We start from the raw sequence: 20,720 nt of genomic DNA, 5'->3' as shown, positions 1-20,720 counted from the left end.
ATAGAAGGATAAATATCACAGAAAATTTTGAGTTCTTAATAAACATTGCCACTTTCAGAAAGACTGTACTAATCTATACTTCAACTGGCAAAGTATGACACTTTGCTTTATTAGCAATGTATATATTTTATCCCAAATATATTATTCACAGGTAGCCTATGGTTATTTTGTTTGTGCAGGCATGCGTGTCTGTGTGTACTAACTGAGTTTTGTAAAGCACACGAATATTGCCACCGATTAAATTCATTAATTAAATTTTAATCAGCTCCATGTCTCTGTCATTTTCAATTAAATTTTGTTAATTCTTATGTTTTCTCTATATTTTGTTTGATAGACTGTCAATGTCAACTGTCAATTATTTCTATTAAGTAATTGCCTTAATAGCAATAGTTCTTAGATTCACTTATTGATTCTATTATTTCTTTTATTTTCTAGTTTATTGCCTTTTATTATCTTTCCTTTTGTATTCTTTGGGTGCTTTTGTTGTTATTTTCGAACATGAGTTATATCCTGAGTTCATTTGTTTTTATTCTTTCTACATACATAATTTAAATATACTAATTTTGGGGCTACAAATATACTATATGAGGGCAGCTTTGGCTATATCCCATAAGTTTTGGCATGCGATGTTCTCACTGTCATCATTTTTCTAATCTTTAGTAGCAGTTTAGATTTCCTCTTTGGTTCAGTGATTATTTAAAAGCCTTTGAGAATTTACTGAGGATCTTTAGCCATGTAAGTGATGCATTTTTGAAAAAGTTGCATGGATACTGAAAAATAAGGCCTACTCTCAGTGGAGGGTGTCAATTCAGTGTGTACCTACCTATTAGCTGACACGTTAATTATATTATTAAAGTATTCTATATATTATATTTTAACATAATACAGTTACAATGTAAAGATATGCCATCACAGCTGTATTTAAAGGTATCCATTCAATACGTACATATTAGTTGACATGTTATTTATATTACTGAAGTATTCTATATATTATATTTTAACATAATAGAGTAATAGTGTAATGAATGTCAGTCCAGCTATATTTTTATTCATTTCTTCTTGCATTTCTAGTTTTTACTCATATTTGGGTGATAATGATATATGGTAAATTCAATATTCATGATATTGTATATTGTTTTTCAACCCAATTTAAGATCTGTGTCATTTCACAAGCAGTTTAACTCAGTATGTTTACAGCCACAACTGCTTCCCCCCACTTTCATCACTTCCCTAGTTTTATGCCTTAAGTTGGTGCACATCAGGATTGACTGAGGAAGCTGCTGGTGATATATGTGTGTAGTATGTGGGGGTGTGTGTGTGTGTGTGTGTGTGCGCGCGCTGTTTAAAAACATACTTGCTTAAGCCTCCCTTGAAATTCTGGCTTAGAAAGTCTGGGATCATCCTGGGGCTGGGTCTCAATTTTTAAAAGACTCAACCGGTGACTATATCCAGCAAAGGATGAAAATCACTGCTTTAAATATTTCCAAAACAAACTCTAAATAAGTCATATTTCTTTAATAATTAAAGTCAAGAGTAAAACATTCCCTTTATGAACCCCTTGAGTCGCTTTCCTGTTCATATTATTGTAAGGGGTTTAATTTTTATTAATATTTTAACAAGATTTATGTTGTTCAAAAATCCACTTTGCTGGTTAAATAAAATTATTATAAAAGTCAAAACATACCGATAGTAAAAATATGTATCGAAGAATACTATACTAAAAATAAACCTCTTCGTCTGGATTCCCCAGTCTCATTCTCCAGCATTATCCACTCTTGATAGCATTGTATTCATTTTTCAGGCTTTCCTTATACATGCAAACACACATACACATGCACACACACACAAATATATTCATACACTTAATACACATACACACACACACACACACACACACACGCACACATACACCCCAGGGATCATATGCTGTATGCTGTCCTAATACCTTCTTTGTTCCATGAACTATTTCTTGGTAATCTTCCTTTGACAAATACACACAGATGCACTGCATTCTATACAATAAAATCATATTACACAATTTATCCAGATGCGGCTGGGCAGCAGACATGATAAACTGGTTGGGAAAACCATGCCAGTGTGGACTGTGCTATTTCCAAATGTGGTAGCCACAAAACAGTGGCCTGTAACTTAGTCCACTGGAGGCTTCCCCCTCTGTGGTTAACTAGCTAATGTTGCTTACAACCTTATAAGCTTTTCACTGTTTTCTAAGATCCCTGAGAGCAAAAGCTGGATTGTATTCTTTTTGAATTCCTTCCATGTCTCTGGTATATTACTAGGCATGTAGCATTCACTTGATAAAGGTTTTGTTGAATCACTGAATACTGGTAACAAGTGACAAAACGACCACACTTTCACCACTCTTCTGAAATAAGAGCACAATAGTTTCCTGTCTTCTCTTTTCCTGAATGCAAGAACAAAAAACAAAACCTGAGTTACTTAGGTATGTGGTTGTGCAGCGTCAGAGCTGGCCACTCAATCTGGAACTCCCGCTTCTCCAGAACTCTGCACTGTGGGATTAGGAAGAAACATGGCATTCAGAACATGGATGCAGAGTGTAAGGCTGCTCACATGAGGGAGACATCGGGGAGAGGCCAGGAGCCTTGCCATTCCAGCTACCTGGTGCCCGACAGAGCTGGACATCAGGATGGACACACCATCTTCACTGCCATTGCCAAGGAGATGGGCCACCCCTGGGACATGTTCTCCCTGCAACTGTGGAAACCTAGGTATGGAGGCCTCACTGGTGAAGTTGTGTGTACGACTCATTTCAACTTGAAGGGAGATTGGAAAGCACTACCTGGAGAAGTCTTCTTCAGCAAAAAACGAAAGTTCTAGAAATACTAAGTTTCACCAAACATTAAGAGGATAATTATCTACAAGTACTTAACAGGCCTTACCACCAAGGTGAGGCATGAACTGTTCAAGGTGCTTTGTGGAGGTGAGAGAAAGTTTTGGCAGGTGGTGATAATTAAATTAAACTGAGAAAAATTACATTTCAGCTGGGCATCCAGGGAAGCCTCCCTTTGAGAGAGGTCTATTAAACAACTGTCCCAAAGGATACACTTAAGCCATTTAAAGTCAAACTGAGCTTGTTATTTGAAGACATAAGAAAAGAAATCATTTTAAATGAGGGAACAGGAGGAGTTAAGGGAAGAAGTAGCTGACTTAATTTGTTACATTTTTTTCTGTTGCTTTGAAGGGTTGTAAACATTACACTTCCACCTCTCCCTGGGAAGGAAACATCCAGATTCCAGTGATTCAGAAAAGCAGTATTACCAAGAGATCTAAGCGTGGTGTTATTTACTCACTAAATTTACTCTTTGAAATGTGTTTGGTCAGCTGTGCTTGGCCTCTGTGACTAGCGGTATTTGTCCAGAGGCTAATTAGCTCGAAGGGTAAAAAGATCAGAGAGTTAATCCATAATCTCGAGTGACTGATGAAACCTAACTGCCAACTGGTGTTGGAGCGGATCCTTTTTTAAAAAAAAGGATTAATAGGACATGCTAGCTATTCTCAAATATTAACTTTTCCAAGAAGAAGACAGGATAAAACAAGAGAAAAGACAAGCAGAGATTTTTTTAAAACCTCTCCAACATTTGTAAGGTAATTTCACAAATAAAACTTCTAGAATCCCAGGGGAGCATGCGGGCTTTCTTGCTGTGTGATTCATGACTCTGGGGTGCTCTTAGGCACTGGTTGCTTTCTGGCCCCCCAACAATGGCAATGAACGTTTCATTGTCGAGCACTTATTATGTGCCCAGCACCAAGAGTTTTACATGTTATTAATTCACTTGGTCCTCCAAGTAATCTAAGAAGCAGGTATTATTATTCTATTTTATAAGAGACACCATTTGGGCCAGAGGTCACACAGCTAATGGGATTTAAACCCAAGAGCTCTGGCTCCAGTCTTTGACCTTAATTGCTCTTAGGGGAAGGAGATAACAATTCCTATCCTGATGGCCCATGCCATGTGGCAATTTCAAAACACAGCTAAAAGAAACAGAAGTCCCTGGGCTTTGGAAAGTCCATGAAAAGAAACTGTGCTTTTGAGTGCACTCTATCAGTTTGCCAGGGCTGCCATGATGAAGTATGGCACACTGGGTGGTTTAAACAACAGAAATTCATTGTTTCACAGTTCTGGAGGCTGGAAGTCTGCCTTAGCAGGGTCGGTTCGTCTTGAAGGCTGTAAGGGGCTCTGTTCCAGGCCTTTCTCCTTGGCTTGTAGATGACCATCTTCTCCCTGTGTCTCTTTACATCATCTTCCTTCTATGCATGTCTGTCTCTGCATCCAGTATTCCCTTTTTATAAGGACACTAGTCATACTGGATTAGGGTCCATCAGATGTCCTCATCTTAACTTGATTACCCCTGTAAAGACCCTATCTCAAAATAAGGGAACTTTCTGAGGTTAGGACTTCAATCTTTATCTATATATCTATGTCTATATATACATATATTGCCTAGGCTAGATGGAGTACAATGGTGCGATCTCGGCTCACTGCAACCTCTACCTCCTGGGTTCAAGCGATTCTCCTGCCTCAGCCTCCTGAGCAGCTGGGATTACAGGCGCCCACAACCATGCCTGGCTAATTTTTGTATTTTTAGTAGAGACAGGGTTTTGACATGTTGACCAGGCTGGTCTCGAACTCCTGACCTCAGGTGATCTACCCACCTCGGCCTCCCAAAGTGCTGGGATTAGAGGTGTAAGCCACCCACGGCTGGCCAGGACTCCAGTATATATTTTTGAGGAGGACATATTTCAATCTATAACACGCATCAAGGTTTCTAAGCAGACTTAAATGTCCACTTGAGTGGTACAACCTAATTGGTGAAGCCAGAGCATGGTGCAGTCTCCCATCCATCCTACAGGTACATCCTGACAAAAAGCCAGCCTTCCGCTTCCTGGAGGGAGACTGCTGTTCTTTTTCTACCCCAGCTGGCTAATTAGAAGTGCTAGTATAGGGAAATTTTTTCTGATCTGCATAACTGAGGCCTGACATTTAGGAGGACTGTGCTTTGATACTGTCCCATTAGGGCCCTATGTCTCTATCAGCTACCCTCTAAGTTGCAGAACAATAGCCTAAGTGAGGGCTGAGATGCCCACATAGGCCTCAATTTGCCCCATGAGAAGGAAACAAGCTCCGGCCCATCATTAGGATGGTCTTGAACTATGGAAGCCACACTGGTGATCCTGTCTTCTAAGGCAGTGACTTCCCCACTCCCTATTTTAAAAACTGTATGTATCATTCAGACATTTTTAAGTCAACAGTTGAAGTTTTTCATCAGGCCAGGTGTGGTGGCTCACACCTGTAATCCCAGCACTTTGGGAGGCCTAGGTAGGCAGATCACTTGATGTCAGGAGTTCGAGGTCAGCCTGGGCAAAATGGTGAAACTCTGTCTCTAATATTACATGCCTGTAATCCCAGCTACTTGGGTGGCTGAGGCAGGAGAACTGCTTGAACCCAGGAGGCAAAGGTTGCAGTGAGCTGAGATCATACCACTGTACTCCAGCCTGGGTGAGAGCGAGTCTCAAAAACAAAACAAAACAACAGAAAATTTTCATCAAAGTTGAAATAGTTTCAAAGAATATCATTTTCAGTGTACTACAATATTGACATTTAAAAGATAAAACTGGCTGGGTGCTGTGGCTCACGTCTATAGACGTGAGCACTTGGGAGTGCTCCCAGCACTTTGGGAGGCTGAGGCGGGTGGATCACCTGAGGTCAGGAGTTCCAAATCAGCCTGACCAACATGGTGAAACCATGTCTTTACTAAAAATAGAAAAATCAGCCAAGGGTGGTGGCGCATGCCTGTAATCCCCGCTACTTGGGAGGCTAAGGCAGGAGAATCGCTTGAACCAGGGAGGCGGAGGTTGCAGTGAGATGAGATCGTGCCACTGCACTCCAGCCTGGGCAATAGAGTGACACTTGTCTCAAAAATAAAAAGATAAAACTGTATGCCATCTTTTAAATACATAGTTGAATATACATACAATAGTAATTTGAGATCCATATGACTCACTTAAAAATACATGAATAATCTCTACTCGAATAGTTGGAAATCATAATAATTATTTTCCTCCTTGAATAGTGGTCAATAGGATTTATGTAAAAGCCCCAATACTAAATATTTTAGGCTTTCTAGGCAGTCTCTGTCACAGCTACTTAACTGTGCCACTGCAGTATGAAGGCAGCCACAGACAGTACACAGAAAAATGGGCACAGATGTGTCCCAATAAAATGTATTTACAAGTCCAGGCAGCGAGCCACAGGCCATTATCTTCTAATGCCTGACCTAGAACCCAAACTCCCATTTTATTTCCCATTTTCCCCACTCTACCTCAATCTTACTCATACAGAATTTTATCATAATGGAATTTTATGCTTAAAAGTCTTTTATTAATCATCCTATTATACTTCTCTGAAACAAAAACACATACACACTAAAATCTAACTTAATACTTCCTGTGAACAGAAGGCTCTAATAAAACTTTTCTTCTTGATTGAGCTTAACAGCATAATTATTATTAATATAAAATAATTTAAACATGACTTTATTACCAATTTTGATACATAATTTCCAAACCCAAGAGAAGTATCTCATTGGGAATGCATCTCTTAACGTGACAGGGACCCACTTATGGTTCCTTATTTAAAAGATAGGTCACAAGTCCTTTTGTTTGGCTCTCAGAGAAGGTTTATATACTTTGGGCAACACACCACAGTAAGATCTGATGGAGGTGAGCAGGGGGCTTTCTTTTATCAAGAGAGAGAAGAGCGGTTGGGAGAAGTTGGTGTGAAAGCCACAGGTGCGGTTGTAAGATGATCAGTTTTAATGTACGTGTGGAAGCTGAGAATCTGAAAATGGATTATTGTGAGGCTAATTATCCATGCCTTCCTTTCCCTTGAAAGGTCTTCACACCCTTCAGAAGAATGAGCACCCAGGTTGAAGATTACTTTTCCAGTGTATTAGCTATAGATCTACGTACAGTTGGTGTTGAAATGGAGGCACCTGACGTCAGTAAAAACGTGGGCTTGGGAATCAGACACACTTGAATTTGAACTTCACTCTGCCACTTACTAACTGGATAATAAGCTAACTCTCTCTGTGTCTGTTTCCTTATCTATAAAAGGGGACACAATGCCTTTTAACACCACTTTTAACACGCTACTGAAACTGTTAGGAAAAGGACAGAGACTGAGAATTGGAGTCTCCCTGAGTCTGGCCCACTATCCTTTGAGCATAGGAGGATGTACTCTTCAATAAAACTTGTTGCTTGACAAAGCATGCTATGTGGTAATTTTAAAATAATCACTACACTGAAAATTTTTAAAAAGGTTTAAGAAATCCCACTAAAGGAATATGCAAAATGCCTGGCACACAGAGAGTGCAGCTCTTAAAACCATCAGTGCAAGTGTTTCTGAGATTGGTCTGGCCTTGAAGCAAGTAATGGGGAGTCAGAGTGGTAGACAGAGACAGATCACCACACACAGTGGGTAGGATTATTGTATATTTACCTACAGTAATCAAATTTGGGGATAAGAGACTTTCATCTCCATTGCCATTTATACTTCTACCCAAGTCACATGGAACTGCAACAGTTCTAGATCACCATAGGTGCAAATTCTTTCCCTTTTTATAGTTCTAACAGAAACTTTTGATAAAGTAGAAAAAATTTGGTCCACCCAGGTTTCTACTTGTAGGTTGCTTTGTAAGACTAGAATAGTGTACACCTCTCGAATTTGTTTTTACAGTTCAGTTTCTCTTGGGCGTTTAGACGGGAAGGAGGGCAGAAGGCAAAGATAGCTGTCGGACAATTTGTTTTCACCGATTACTTTCAAGTAGTTTTCAAACAACTCTTACAAAGGCCCAGTTTTTGAAAGTGGATAATTTTTCTTTATGTAAACAGGCATGGAAATGAATGCATAGGTGAATGCACAGATGACTTAGTGAATACATAAATAAATGTGGTTTGTTGAAAATTTTTCTTATTGTAGCTTCCATATTCCGGGGAATTCCAACGTTGAGGCTAATGATTGCCTGAAAAATAAATCTCCATGCAGGTTAATCCATATACACTCACAACTGGGAATCCCAAGGCCTAGAACAGTACCTGATAAAGGACTGGCATTCAGCAAACATTGGTTGTTGAATAAATTGAGCAAGAAAATGTGAACTCAGTCTCTTGTTAACAGTGGATATTAGCAAGTCAATGACGGTCTCTGAACCTCACTTTCTTTACCTGTAATAAGGTAACTGCATGCTACTACCCTCCCCTCACTCCCTGTTGGCTCATGGAGCCCAGATGTACAGCCCCAACAAGCCACACCAGAGGGCCTAAGTTGTCACCAGATGAAATCTATTTGACATCCTACGACTCAGGTTACTTCAAGATCTAGGATGCTATAGGTTTATATCAAATAGATGTCCAGATGTGACAGAGAAAGAAATCACCCCTTCTCCTCTCTTGACAGAATACATCATGGGTATGAAGTGCGTGGCCGGCGGGAGTGGAGGAGGGGTGGAGAAGAAAGTCATCAAGAAGTGGCTGGGAATCTGCATGTGAAAGAACCAAAAATGTACACGTTTCTCAAACATTATGCCTTCAAGAAGAAGAAAGAGTTGGGCTAGGATGACGAAAGCTCAGCTATCCAGAAAGATTTATGGGCCATCTGCCGAGACCAAAAACATCTTGACTTACAAATGTAAAAGCCACCGATTATTTATGGCAGGTCACAGCCTTCTTGAATGCCGCCAGGCATCTCCCTAGAAGCACAATATCATTTGATATTGACTGGCTTCCAAAACCAGGAAACTACACATCGCTGTAGCTCCACATTCTGGAGCTTCTGCTACCTTAGAAATAGGTTTCCAATTATTCCTCCTTAATAAACAAGGCTGAGTTAGGAGATACTAGATTTGAAGCATAATAGTAAGATCTTATTCTACAATCCACAGAGTACATGGGATATATTAATAAATGTGCTCTCTAAACATTTCTATGTACCAGATAGAGTTGATAAGATCTATATTTTATCCAGGAGAAAAAATACTAAAGATTGGAGAGGCAACATGGTGAAACCTAAATCTTACTTGGTGGCTATGCTAAAACTTGACCCAGGCCCTGGGTTTTAAGTGTAGTGCCTTTCCCTCTGGGTGGCCTCCAATGCTAGCAGGGTTGGAGTGGTGTCTCAGGATTATCTAGGAGAATAATCTGAAAGTAGAGAGACCCTTCCATGGCAAAAGAGCAGAACTAGACATTCTGTGAGACGTGAAAAACAAATGGCTTCTACCCAAGGGATGGAATCAGACTATTTTCTCCTCACATACATATTCTAATTTAGTAATCACTCACACAGACATCATTCATATTTTCATTTAACAGCCTCATGGGAAACGTACCTACTTCTCTTTCTACAGATGAGGAAGCTAAAGTTCAGAGAGATTAAGGAGTCCCTCTACCCAGTTCTCAGAAAATTTTAGAGGCGACAGAAGGATGGCTCCTAAGGTGGTCTTTGCAAAGCTTCTTATGCCTGCTTTGCCCAGATATTTGACCCTGGCTCAGGGAATCTAGGATGTGGCTTTTATCCCGCCATCATTCTCTAAAGCTAAAAGGTGTGGCCCTGCTACTACCCTCATGGTACTAGAAAGAGTGCCCTGGAACCTTTAGCATGAAGTAGTCTAGGTTTAGGGACAGTACCAATGTTGGTGGTTTTCAAACCAGCTCCTGCTTTGATATCCCTCTTTGTATATGACAAAGTTTCTGAAATGCAGACTTCAAATTGCTGGCTCATTAGGCAAGGAGGGGGCTCCATCTCACCTGCTGGGACCTGTGACCTGGAAGACTCTAGTTAGAACTGAGTTGCCCAGAGCAGCCTGACTTGGGCTACCAGTGTGAAGGCCTGAGTTCCATTAGCTGACGGGTGCTTCTTTCCAACCAGGCAAGTGGATGTCAGAACTGCCCCAGATGCTATCTTAAATGTTCAGCTGCAAGAATTCCATCCAAGTTGGAAAGAAACTTTATTTCATTATACTTCCAGGTCTGGGAATGATGCCAGTGAACAGCTCTCCTTGACAGGTCTCTCATCACTTACAGCTCAAAGGAAAAGAGAAGTGAGCTCCCAAAGTGCAAGGCTGCAGCCCTCCTTGTCAGATGGCAACACCTCCACGGAACAGCTGAGCAAGAGGATGAGTAAAGAGCTGTCTGCCTTATCACCAAAACCCTGCATACTGATGATAATTCCCTGTATGCTTCTTTTCAAAGTCTTGCACAAGGCCCTGAGCTGAAGCAAGGACATAGGAGAGGGATGAAAAATCAGTTTCAGCTGTAAGACAATTCTGATATCGCACTAGTGGTTGACTAAGTGCTGTGTTAAGAAGGATTCTGAAGCTCGATCTGGATACACCGGGAAAGATTGTTATTTTCAATGGAACATGGGCGCCAGAAGACAGACGGATAGATAGTTCAGAAGTTTGACACATATATGCCATAGGAAGTCACCAAGTCTAAACTTCAGTTTACCCATGTAAAGTTGCTGAGAATCACAAAGGTTAAATAACTTGCAAAACTTAGTTGCTAAACTAGAAACCACACTCTAAAGCCTTGGATTCTAGATTACTGCTCGTCATCATATGAATACTTTTCTAGTTGTTATTTCTAGAATATCACAGATTGCTTGAAATGAGCTAGCAAATTAGCAGACTTCCAAATCCTGTGGTAATCCAAAGATACTTATTGTAATGATAATTCTACGTATGTGATGTTCAGCTACTTCTCAGCATCTCTGCACTCACTGAAATCCCAAATCACTAATTTCCACTCATGAGTGAGAGTATTAGGCCTTGGCTTGGCTGAAAATCAGCAGACATGCAAAGCAATTCATCTTGCCCTGATATTCAACCCTGCCTATGGTTTAATCTATTTGTTCCACCAGTGTTGCTTCACTGCAAAAAGTTAAGTAATATTATCAAAAGAAAGAAGTTGTAAAGGACCCACACAATTTACTCCAACCAACATTCACAAGGCATTCTTTGGAATTCTGTCCAAAATGCAGGAAATGGGGACCATTGGGTCAGAAGGCATTCCTGATAGGAAAGATAGTATTCAACCACATGAATTTTTTTTTTCTTAATGTTTTGTGGAATTCTTAATAGAGCTCTTTATTAAAGGAAAGTTTAAGAGGACTGAGCTTAGAGTGAGCTTTGGCAAATGGAGGCCAAATGAAGGCCAAAGCTCACTCTAAGCTCAGTCCTCTTAAACTTTTCCAAAGTTCACTCATTTCGTCCATTTGATTTGGGTAAAATCATCAATTGGGGACATCATTAGAAGACTAAGACTAGTTGCCTCTAGGAAGGCTTTGCAGGATGGTTTTGATGTAGTTATTGAAGAGATTGATTACGCTTTCATGGTGAGTTTTACATTAAAATAAATCTTTTGGGGAGTGAAGATATAGGATAATATCTGGTATTGAAGGCACGGATTTGAAGACCAAATTAACTGAAAGAATTATTTAGTCAATATTTTCTCGCTCAACAAAATTTGCAGAATTGAATGAGATGATAGCAATTAAATCACTCCTTAGCCTGAATTTATACTTGTCTTCATGAAGAATTATCTGCTTGTAACAGAGTTACCTTCTCAGTTATGGTTTGTTTATAATTAAAATTAAACCCACGTTCCATACTGAGTTGACAGAGGGGGCCACAGAGCACAGTAAATAGCAGGGCCAAGATAAGTAAGGATTAAGAAAGAAATGCCACAGATGGATGAGTACTGACTTTCTGCAAGAGGAAACAGCATACTATTTTAATCCCCCCTTGCCAAACAGTGTAATGGAGAAACTAAGATTCAGCTGTCCATCTTGAGTTCACTATGAGCAATGGTGAAAGCAAAAGTTAATATGTTTGTGAATACTAACATTCTGTTTCTCTGTTACCAGAGCAGGTGGTCCAGGTACCCTGTGGCGGTAAAAGAGACAGAGGTGCCGTGGCATGATGATGGAGTGAGAGAATTTACTGGCCTAGTGTGCGAGGAATGTTCTGAGATCCTAGTGCCACACTATCCAGTAGAGTAGCCACTAAACACGTGGCTAGGGAAGCCTTGGTGAGTAAGTGTGGTGAGTGTGACTGTGCCGCTGAATTGTAAATTTTATTTAATTTTAGCTCATTTAAATTTAAAAACCAATACTCAATTCAGTTATTGGAAAACTTTGATGTATGTTTGGAACAACTTGTGCACGTGAATCTACTTTTTTAACTATGAATTTTATGAGATCTAAATACAGATTTCCTGTGAAAATCCAGTATCCAAATTGAGTTGTGTTGTAAATGTAAAACACATGTCATATTTCAAGGACTTAACATGAAAAATTCAATGTAAATATTTTGTTAATAGTTTTGTAGAAATTTTGTAGTTTTGTAGAAAAATAGTTTTGTAGAAAATGTGTAGTTTTGTAGAAAAGTTGAAATAATGATTTGGACATTGTGGGTACAATAATACATATCATTAAAATTAACTGGCCTGTTTCTTTTAACTTTTTTTCAGGTGAACTACTAGAAAAACTAAAATTACATACATAACTTGCATCATATTTCCATTGGACAGCATCGATGTAAAATGAGATCTGCTATATTGTCCCTGTAGTACATTTTTTGTACACTTGTTAAAATGTCTTCTACACATTTACATACCTAGTATAATACTAGAAAGTGCACAAACTAGCAAGCATAGCCAAGAACCCACATTGTAAAAACCTGTTACCATGACCCCTACAGATTCCTTTCCACTTAGCATTGCAATCTTGCTTATTTTTTTATATCAGATAAGACATCCTGATAAGATGAATAGCTTTTCTTCTTCCTTCTAGCAGCCTAACCCCTTCCTTCTCATTTTTTATTGTTACATCTTCATTGTGAATCCATTTATAAAACAGATACAAGGGGAGATGCAGTGGCTGAATCGGGAGTGGAGGATTCACACACCCATCCAGCTCCACATTGCCCTAGCAGTCACCAATTCTCCCTCAAACTCTGAGGAACACAGTTTCTATTTCTGAGCTGGGCCCACCTCCCCTGCTCACAGGTCTTGAGAAAGCATGGTAGCCCTGGTGATTCCTGCAGCCATTGCAGTTCATAGGCACCCCCAAACTGGCTGCCTGGTGGTTCCTGGTTGTTTGCCACCCTCGCCATTGCTTTGGCCACTGCTAATCATTCCTGGCAAATGCAAGCAAAGGGCAGCCATGGGACACTGGTGACCTGTCACCTCTCCCAGATGGCCCAGGAGGAACTGGTCTCCTAGGTTAACTGACCCAAATCATACCAGGTAAAAATGCTACAGGAATGAGATGGTGCATCGCATGTAACATAAAGGGGCAACCAATGGGGAATTTTGTGATGAGCTTTTTCTTAGCTCAAACTTCTCAAATAGTATTATTAATAATTCACCCAACCACCCCAAAATGCCTTTTCAATTTGACTTTAATTATTGTGATGACTGTTTAATTCAACTACCTGTGGTCTGACTCCACTTGACAGACTGATAGGTTGATGAAACCATCTTCCCCTATCTACTCACTCTCCTTCCATATATGAATGTAGCAACAAGTACATCAACATGCATGAAACACCAAGCACTTGTCAGTTCCTAACTGGATAAACACAGGCAAGGTCCTTAATATTTTGGCAACTAAATTTCCTCATCTAAAACAGGCAAAAAACACTAGTCCTATTAGGGCTGCTGGAAGATTCAATGTATTATTATATCTACATATAAAATGTACTGAGCAGTGCCTGGCACACATTAAATGGTCAGGACAGATTGAGATGGGGCTGCAGCATTTAGCGGACCCATATGAAAAGAAGGAGATGATGAACTTCAGGGTATGATACATTCTTGGCTATTTCCCAAGGACAGGGATCTTGTTTTACCCTAAAATGCCGGATAATCAAAGTGTTATGTGTTTACGCATGAATGCATTTGGGGGGTGTGGGCAGAGAGGAGATTCATAGCTTTCACATTCTTAAAGAGTTCCATGATCCAATAATAGCTTAAGAACTACTGTTTTAGAATTTTTTTCATAAACATTTTTTACTGCTTCCATAAAAGGCTGGTTTCTTCTCTCATTCTTACCAACAGGTGCCAGCACTTCACTCATGTAAAGTGACACTACTGGGGGAGAGAAGGGGCCAAGGCAAAATGGACACTGACTCTAAGGAGCTGACTGTCACTTAATGCACATCATCTAGAAACCAGGCTTCCTCAAAACCGAGCATCGAGGTGTACTGAGGAGTGTGGTGCAGCAGGCAGAGTTAACACACACACAAGCTCTTCCAGTCAGGCAGAATTCTCAATGTATGCAGCCATCTGGAGCCTCATGGGATCAGAGAGCAGCCTACATCTCTAGAAAGGCCTTCAGCTAACAAACAGGTCACTGACCTTGTCAAGTGACCAGGTGTCCCTGAGGCACTGTCACCTGCAGTTAGGAAATTCTCCCTCTCCTGCAACGTCAGCCCTACTTCTTTAACAGACAGAGTAGAAGGTCTCTCCCAGACACCCAGTCGCCCTCACCCTGCCTTGAGTCTTCTACAGGCGCAAGCTTCCTAGCTCTTTTGTTTCTTTAACCATTCCTCACAGGTCCCATTTAGGATAAAGTAAATTCTATCCTAGAGCCACGTGAAGACTCACAACATTCTCCTCTGCAAAAGGACATTTTTTAAAAAAGGACAAACCAATAAGATTTCTCTTGTTTGACTATTTCATGTGCATTTCTTCATAAACCAGATGATAATGCTTCATTCTCTTTTCCTCTCTCCATTATTTGAAGTCAAGTGGACTGTAAATAGAAGACATCAAGTGTGCTATGACACTTTCAGGCACATAAGACAGGAAATCACATTTTTTTAAAAAAGCAACCGTGATGAATCCTCAAAATCAGGAGACAAACAGAGGAAAAGATCTTAGGCAGAGATAGAAGCCCCAACTTCATCCCCCACTCTCTGCACCCAAGCCAATGGCAATACCTTTCCCCTCCCCGTTCAGAATGATTATAGCTGGTCTAGAATCCTGCTCTGTGCTTGGATTGCATCTTGCCACATACATTTTTAAGTTTGCAGCTAGAAGGGTCCCCACAGGCGAAGAGTTTCTCATTCCCCATGCTGCCCCTCCATTGCCTGTTTATAGTTCTTCCTGTTTCTACCCAACGAAATTGAAAATTTCATCACCAGTGTCAGAAAATTAAACCCCAGGGAGCAGAGCAATAGCTCAGAGCATCCCTTCCCTGGCAGAGAGCCAATCCTTGAATATAACTTTGCAAACCCTCTCTGGTTTTTCAGAGGTTTGAAAGGATGCAAAATAGAGTCATTTTGAAGCATGCTTTTTGACTGCTAAAATCTTTCCAACTGCACTTCAATTTATCTTTGCAATTAATTAAAAAACACATTTCAGTTTGGAGACAGGTTTCATAAAAGAAGGAAAGGACATGACCTAGCTCAGTTACACATTTCCCAAGCAGAGAACAGTGGCACACAGAGAAGAGATGCTTCGTTCCGTGGCTGGGGATCTGAAGAAATGTTTGACAGACCATTGTAATAACATCTCTCTTCACAATGCAAACACCAGCAATACATTCAAGGAGCTCCGGGCTCCGTGCCTGCACCCTTTTCTCTCTTCCTAGCAAAACACAGGGTTGACTCTTATTATTAATGTAGCTTTAAAAGCATTTTCTTTTGAAATGCATCGACACCCAGGGAAATAAAGCAGAACTCTGCTCCTTACACTAATCCTAACAAGACAACCAATGTCCAAGTATAATGTACAGTCAACTACAAATCGGATCAGACCAAAGCAAAGCATGCAGTCTTTTGAATTCAGAGTCTCCTACATCATGGGAACCCTTGAATGCCCGCTCTTCCATGTGCTTGTTCCAATTCAGTTTTCTCGGCAGACAATAGGACAAAGCTACATTTAGCTCAGGCTGCTAATACCAGTGGACAGATGTGTCAGATGGAGGTTTACTCACCAAGCTCCCGTAAGTCCATCTTTCCCAACCACAAATACTGATTCTAAGCTGCTGCCACCACAAAGCGACTTAGAGTCGTCCCCCTGAAGAACAATGTGCTGGAATACCACCAGATGGTTCCTGAGTAAGCTTGTTCATGAAACAGGTTTCCAGTTGAGCCATGTGAACGGAGACCCGCCGCACACCTTTGAATGGTATACACTCCAAGTCCAGAGGAATAAGCATGTAGCTTTGCTTATGTTTATGGAGCTGGAGCCCAGGGATGCTCCGATTGGCAGGAGTCGAGGAAAGATCAGCCAATCAAAGGGCGCCTCCATTTCAGGGAAACTCCTGCTCATTTATTTAGCATCTTCAGAGATCATCGGCTTTTCTAGGAAGAGCTTTTCTCTTAGAGTATCACAAGAGAAAAATAATAACTTCGTTTCTATTTTAGTGTCCTATGCTCTTTTGTCAATAAACACATAGCTCCCCTTCTTGGTACTTCTCAATATCCCCCGTTTTTTCTTATAAAGAACTAAAAAACAAATAAGGACAAGAAGAAAAAGAAAAAGCTGGTGATGGGCTGGAGATAGTTCATATTCATCAGCCTCCACCTTGTTGGGAGAAAGGGGGGAGTGCCTGGGCTCAATAATTACTGATTCTGTTGCCATAGAAACAGACTGGCTGCAGCGAGTTGGATTCGTGTAGAACATCTGCTGCCAGACCCATAATCAACTGCAATCTCATCTCTTCCCCCTCTCTACTTTTATTTGATTGTGAGTTTGCTTTCTCCTACCTTCTCTTCACATACAGTTTTTATCCAGAAATGTCATAGAACCACCTCGCGATACCTTGCCATGTACACACAACGCATACACACTAGGGGTGCTCACATAACCAGGAATGCAAGCATTCCAGCGTGCATCCCAGCAGGGGTCCTACTGGGAGGATCCATACTCTAATTCCTACCCAGGATGTAAACAAACATAAACAGCCTCCATCCCTAATTAAAATGACTGCAACTTTTAACCTAGAGAATTAGAGGGACATCTTTAAAAATATTTGTTGCCTAACAGCCCTGAGAGCTCCGCAAATAAAAGTTAAAGTTTTCAATGGTATTCCTCAGAGGGCACTGCGGTGGTTCCTAGCAAACCTCTGGAATGAAGTGATTACACTGGCAGCTTGTGGAAGATTTTGTAAGTACGGAGTGTTCAGGCCCAGCTCTTTTCTGCATTAGCACCTCACCAAGGTGCCCTGAACACTGGGGATCTCCCTGGATTTTCTCAGCCCATTTTCATACCCTCAGACTCCTCCCCTGCTTGCTCCAAATTCCCCGGGTTGCATGACTAGAATTAATGTCACCAACTCTGAATGTGCTGCCATCTCTCTCCTTAACAGCAGGGGCCGCCACTGAGCAGTGAATGGCTACACATCCTGGTCAGACTCAGGAGGGGGATCATAAGGTGGCAATCTCACTCAGGGGTCTGCGGAAGCCCTCAGTTCCACAGAGATTGATGGAAAATGGTAAGTGTCACAGAAGGCACTGATCTGGGCTTATGTTAAAGAGAAAGGAATTACTTTGCCCTATCGTCATCTGCCTTGGCATCATAACAACCTCAAGGAGAACCTTCTCTTCCTTAAAGGTCTCTGCAAGCCTGGGACCCTCAGCCCATAATGACCCAGATGAGGCTTCTGAGGAGGCTGGGACCTGCTCTTCGTGTGTTTCTGATTCTTGAAGCCAAGCTGAACTGTCCATCTACCACACATCCACTGTCCAAACAGCAACAGTAGCCCTCGGCCTCCTTTCTTCCTAAATGAAGCTCAGTATAAACCCCATATCCATCCAACTCCAAATGCTCAGCTATACCCCACTGGTGTTATTGTTGTTGCTGTTGTTTGACAGTCTTGCTGGAGTGCAATGGTGCGATCTCGGCTCACTGCAACCTCTTCCTCCCGGGTTCAAGCGATTCTCCTACCTTAGTCTCCTGAGTAGCTGGGATTACAGGCATGTGCCATCATGCCTGGCTAATTTTTGTATTTTCAGTAGAGATGGGGTTTCACCATGTTGGCCAGGCTGGTCTCAAACTCCTGACCTCAGGTGATCCATCCACCTTGGCCTCCCAAAGTGCTGGGATTACAGGCAAGAGCCACGATGCCCAGCCGCCCATTGGTCTTGATGTTGGATTTGCACCTTCAAGAATCTGAATGCTGGTTTTCCATTTTGTCGATTTATGCCACTAAGTGTAGGAAGAAAGTCTCACCCAGGTGCAGCACCCACTGCCAACACTGTCAATCTTTCTCGGCTCTGCCCAGACAACTTTCACCCTCAGGGTGGTGGATGGCTCAGGTTTTCTCTACCAGCTTTCTGGAACATCTCCTCTAACCCATCCTGCCTAGTCTCCTCTACCATGGGAACACCCAGCCTTTGCCATCCCATCATCTTGAAGGGTGTCCAAATCCTCACTGTTTATGACAAAACCATCATTCCATCCAAGTCTTCCTCAATCAAAATTTAATTATCTTCTCAACAAATATTTAGCAAGTACCTATATGCCAGGCATTTGTGCTAGTGATACGACAAACTGACAAGGTTTCTACCTTACAACCTGCAGACTCTAGTAGAGGAGGCAAAAATATTAAGCATAACTGTGATATGGGGTATAAAAACAGAGCTACTAACTCTGTGTTCTCTTAGCACAAATAATCACTTAGTGAGATCAGGAAAAGCATTTCAGAGAAAGTGACATCAAGCCACAATCTAAAGGAAGAGTAAAAGTTAATAAATTGAGAGTGAGGGGAAGAGTGACCCAAACAGAAGGAATAACACATGTGAGCTAGGAGGCAACATGGCATCTTTGGAAACCTGAAAGAAGCCAAATGTGAATGGATCACAGTGAGAATGACCGGGAGGACAGTGTAAGATCAGACCAGCAGATGCTTAGAGACCAAGTTAAGGAGTCTGGTTCTTGTTCTACAAGCAATGACAACCCATTGCAGCGCTCCATTAAATGACTCCTAGCCCCTCCTAACGTACCAACATAACCCAAGATATTCCTCAGTTGAGCTGAATGACAGATTAACAGAATACCAACCTGATTGAAACAATCTATTTCAAGACATCCCTGATTTGTTGGGTTGATCTAGCTAACATTTACTGAGCAATTAATAATCCAGGAATTAATCCAGCAATTAATAATTCAGCAATTAATAATCCAGGAATTAACCTAGCAGTTAATAATCCCGTGCATTCTAAGCACTTTATCTAGATTAACCAATTTAATCCTCCCAGAAGACCTGTGAGATGTCATTCAACTATTTATACAAATGAGGAAATTGAGACATAAGGAGGTTAAGCAACTCGACTGAAATGACAACAACAAAAAAAGTAGCAGAGCCAGGATTTGAATCAAAGGATTTGAGCTCTGGATTCTTTAAGTGTGATCCACAAGGATCACCTACATTAGAAATTCTCATTACATGCAGATTCCTGGGGGGAAATGCACCTCTCCCCAACCAGAATTTCAGGGGGTAGAGTCACGAATATTTTCCCAAGCACTCCAGGGCTTCTTACGCACACCACAGTTTAGGAATCACTGCTAAGAGATGTTTTCGTAAAGGAGGAGAAGACTACCCCAAAAGTAATCTCCCACGTACAAAATGGAAAAAGGCATTATTTTGGAGAATGGGACAGAGGGTCTCACTATTTCAAACCATTACAAAAGACCATCTACATGAGAGTAAGATCATCCTTCTTTTGAATGACTGCAAATTCTGGTTGTATCATACAATCCAAAGTTAAAGTGGAGGGTGGGTAGACAGCACAGTCTGGCGCTTGGTAGTTATCCTAGTAAGGAGGTTTATGAAGAGAGAGCGTGCAAGTTCGTAAAGACCACATTCATGAGGTAATACAGATGCTATTAGATCCATCAGCAATAAGGTAGGAAGACTATGTATTATTATTGTTGACACTACGTGAAATGTCATAAAGTTTTTTAAGGTAATTTTTATCCTGAAAAACTCATTTTTAATACAAAATTGCAAGGTAAACAGATAATTTGATTTTAGCCTTCAATCCTTCTCCCCCTCATCTATTCAAAAGTTAGCAAGTAAAAGCTCTTTCATTCACCTAGCTAGTCATGATTTTAGTTCTAGAAAATAAGCAGCTTCATCAATATTTTTAGAGGGGCTGCTTCACAAAAAAATAGCTATAGCAGCATCTTTGAGGAAACTTCCAAAGAATTTTTCCATGGGATCTTGTCCAGTGGTTTTGTTAAGGAGATCACAGGCTGGGTGCTCTATTTAGTTAACCTGGCCTTTCTGGCGATTTTTTCCCACTCTAGATTGTGATGAAAAGAGTATATACAAGCTTACAGAGCTGCTGGGGAGCCTCAAAGAGAGGGAAACCCAGATTTTGTTAGCATGATATTTGGATGACTGCTTGTCAAGCTCCTAAGAACTGGCATGAAGCTATTCTGCATACACCTAATGGACTTGTACTCCACGGGCTCCACATGGATGACAGGTAGCCTATCATCCAGCTTCTGAACACATTCAGATTGACTATGTGCTATCCACAGAAAGGAGAAGGGAATCACAGTATCAGATACTTAGAAAATTCAGGGGGTGGGGTGGGAATCACCCCTGGGCATCTGAATAAAAGTCAGAAGAAATCCCTTTTTATTTTGCTTACACGTTACAACCGGTA

At 41.0% G+C, this 20,720-nt stretch overlaps 1 protein-coding gene across 6 annotated transcripts in view; it reads right to left on the bottom strand.

Moving 5' to 3' along the window:
* ELMO1 (engulfment and cell motility 1) overlaps positions 1–20,720 on the bottom strand; it is a 584,323-nt gene that overhangs the window by 115,854 nt on the left and 447,749 nt on the right. The window contains exon 1 of one of the 6 annotated variants that reach the window (XM_025378543.1): positions 15,039–16,634. The exons of 4 other annotated variants lie outside the window; for them this stretch is intronic. The gene's annotated coding sequence lies outside the window, so the exon portion shown is untranslated. Of the gene's footprint in view, positions 1–15,038; positions 16,635–20,720 lie in introns of those variants that run through there. One more of the 6 variants, XM_025378542.1, reaches the window with a different exon arrangement.

This window comes from Theropithecus gelada, chromosome 3, assembly GCF_003255815.1.
Source record: "Theropithecus gelada isolate Dixy chromosome 3, Tgel_1.0, whole genome shotgun sequence".
NCBI classification, from domain to species: domain Eukaryota; kingdom Metazoa; phylum Chordata; class Mammalia; order Primates; family Cercopithecidae; genus Theropithecus; species Theropithecus gelada.
Note: the sequence above shows the minus strand (reverse complement) of the source record. Positions and strands in the feature narration are given on the sequence as shown.